The sequence below is a fragment of the Rhinopithecus bieti genome, unplaced genomic scaffold (assembly GCF_001698545.2).
Source record: "Rhinopithecus bieti isolate Rb0 unplaced genomic scaffold, ASM169854v2 scaffold_2439, whole genome shotgun sequence".
NCBI classification, from domain to species: domain Eukaryota; kingdom Metazoa; phylum Chordata; class Mammalia; order Primates; family Cercopithecidae; genus Rhinopithecus; species Rhinopithecus bieti.
The window spans coordinates 3,473,550-3,476,612 of NW_016804232.1; the positions used below are offsets into that span (position 1 = coordinate 3,473,550).

The 3,063-nt window shown below is 43.7% G+C and overlaps 1 long non-coding RNA gene across 1 annotated transcript in view; it reads left to right on the forward strand.

Annotated features, from left to right (window-relative positions):
- Positions 1-2,742, forward strand: part of LOC108526588 (uncharacterized) — an 88,695-nt gene extending 85,953 nt beyond the window's left edge. The window contains exon 4 of the long non-coding RNA XR_001884566.1: positions 212-2,742. This is a non-coding gene — a long non-coding RNA (uncharacterized LOC108526588). The remainder of the gene's footprint in view (positions 1-211) is intronic.
- The last annotated feature ends 321 nt before the right edge of the window (positions 2,743-3,063 follow it).

Below are 3,063 nucleotides of genomic sequence, written 5' to 3' on the forward strand. Positions count from 1 at the left end.
AAAAAAAAAAAAAAAAAAAAAAAAAAAGAGTGATTTTGGACTTAGATCTGTTTTCTAAAAGATGAATTTCTCCTTTAATACATATAAAATAATTTTAAAAGAGGAACAGTAAATTTTTAAAAAAGGATTAGGTTGGGTGGAGGCTGTGGTACTTGTTCCTGGTTGCATACATACAAATACCAAACACCATTCTTCTTATTCTTCTCTTCAGGATAGGCTCAGCTGTAGCAAACTACATCAAATCTCAGAGGCTTCAAAAGACTAAAGTTTCTTTCTCACTCATGCCACACATCTACTGAGGGTCATGTGGGGTTCTGCTGAGTGATGTTCTCCATCCAGGATCCCAACCAGGTTCCCAGCTGGTAGAGCAGCCTCCACCTGGAACATTGCCTGAGATATTGGAAGGGTACACCAAGGCAATGGTGAAGCTCAAAGTGGCTCCTAATGGCTGACCAGAATCAGCTTTCATATCTCCTTGGCCAAAGCAACTCTCTTGGCCATAGCTAATTCCCAGCAGGTGAAGACATGATTTCTTCCATCCAGAAAGAGAGAAAGCCAGAACATCTTAAACAGCTCTGGTGACTATCATATCCTTTTCTTTTAAGCTAAATATGAGATTCTTTTATAGCAACTATGGCATTCAAGACGTCCCCAGTACTGTCACAGTGGAGTTTACCTTACAGAATTGGGCTACTCTAAGTGACCACCTGTTGCCTCAAAGGGTAAGAGGTCTAATAGAAAGAAGTGTACTCCAGAATTGTAAGTCTTCTAGATTCTGCAACTGGAAGAGTAAGTGGATAAGAATAGCCAAGAACGTGTGAAAGAAGAATTTGTGAAAGTTAATTTGTAATGAGGACAATCATAAATTCTTCCTGAGTTAGGTCTCCTTATGTGCAAGATTCCCATCTGCCAAGGGGGACAAGATACAACATGGGAATCCCAATGGACGTGGATGCGAAGTAGAGGTAAATTTGCCTCTTCTAGACACACAATATCTGGTAGAAGAAATGGAGAAAAAGGCAAGGGCAGACAACCAGAGGGAGGGGTAGTGATTCTGGCGAAAACAGAAGGTAGAGTATATTCATTCTAATTTAATAAAACTATGGAAGGTGACCCTCTTGAAGGCTGCCTCCACACCCACCAATCAAGGCTCCATCAATGTAAACTGACAATCCATCATGGTAGTGCCCAGAGAGCCATGATTATTTATCATGTTATGGACAGATTGGCATAGGCCCTGAGGGATACTCAAAGGCCAGTGGAACTGCTGTGAGGCCCTTGTGTTGGGGTGATATCTAGCATAGCAGACTCCTCTAGGTTGATATCCTAGGCCAGAGGGAACAGCTGGACAATGTCACATTGGTTCTGAGAGGTACATGGCACTTGCACAAGCCAGACTGGAGCTAAGTCAGCCAGGGAGGCTGTCAGGCCCTAACCACATTAAGGGTGGCCAAATCATTTTCCACTAGGGACCAGCTTGAGCTGTAAATGACCAATAGGACAAATGGTGTCATCCAGAGGACCCAACCACCCAGATCTGAGACATAGTAAGCCTCCTTCATCCACCCAGACATACGTTAGGAAACTGAAAGAGGAAGAGAGGAGCCCCTAGAGACTGGGTTTTTGCGTAGAAGGAACTGAATAATTTAAAGAGTGTTCAGTTTCTGAGGTCAGACTGAGATGAATGAATGGAAATGAGGGGTCACAAGGAAGATCAGCTCACCGAGAGCAGTAGTTCTCAACCCCGGCTGTACATTGCACTTTAGAAATGCCCAGAGCTTTCAGAAAACACTGCCCCCCACCCCAACCACAACTATTATGTTGGAATTGCTGGTGGTGGGCTTAGATATGGGTATAGGCGCATATGTATGCAACAACACGTATGTATGTAATTTCTCCAGTGTTTATAATGTACAAATATGAATTATCTGATTGAAATAAACAGTGTCACTAAGGGCATGCCCTGGCAGATGCTCAGGGCTGGTGGAATTGGCTCCAGAACTTTTGCTGTTGACTCCCATTCCCCACTGGGAAAAGCCTAATACCTGACTCCCTGAACCTGGCCTTTAGCTTCAGGCTCTAAAGTCAGATCCCTTCCTTCTCCCTCTGGCTCAGTCTCCATCGACTCAACTAGTCCTGCCACCTCTTTCCTGCTTGACCCAGCCCTAGCACCCTACTCACTGGGGTGGCCATTATAGGCAGCTCCATGTAGACCAGTCAGTGTTTTGGCTGGAAAACAAACAGATGTCACTGAAAGAAGCTGATGGATCTTTCTCAGGACTGGCAGTTATCCACCATGAGGATGAAGGCCACATGGGGTATTGTCAAGGAGTGAGCGCACATCCAGTGAACTGGCTGATTCCTGCTGTGGCATGTGCAACCTACAGGCCCGTGGATGTCAGATCTTCTACAGAAGGGAAGCCAGAATTCTAGATTTTTATCTGAAATTTATCAACATTTAAATACCAGTAAGGCATTCATTTTTTCTTGGATTGTATGTGCCAAATGAAAAATAAACCTATTTATGAGTTAGTCCCAGCCCCAGACTCTGGCCCTGGCCCCTGGAAAGCCTCTGGAACAGTAGGGATTGCTGGAAGAAGGGTGTGTGGAGGCCAAGGATCTGCTGCGCCTTTCCAGTCAGGTGGGTCACAATGAGACGGTTAAGTGTTTGAGCAGACTATGACCACACTAAAAGTGATGCTTCCCCTGGGGCAGTTTTACAAGAAAGATAATAAAAACCAACAACAAAAACAACGATGGTTATAATTTGGTTTTGCATAACTGCTTTAAGGAGGCCCTCAAAGCTTTACAGAATTCTTTAACCCTTTCAACATCTCTGTGGGCGAGGAATATGGAAAGTGAAACCTTCATTTTATAGCTAGAGAAACAAATGTGGGGGAAAAGCCACTAAACGACCAAAAATCTCACATTATTTTCAGAGGTGGATACAAATCTGGGCTTAAGGACAACATTTTGTTGGTTATTTTGAATCCACTTAAGAAAAGAAAAATTTCAACATGACTTATTTGCTCACATCATCCCTCATAATTCTCACATCCCCTC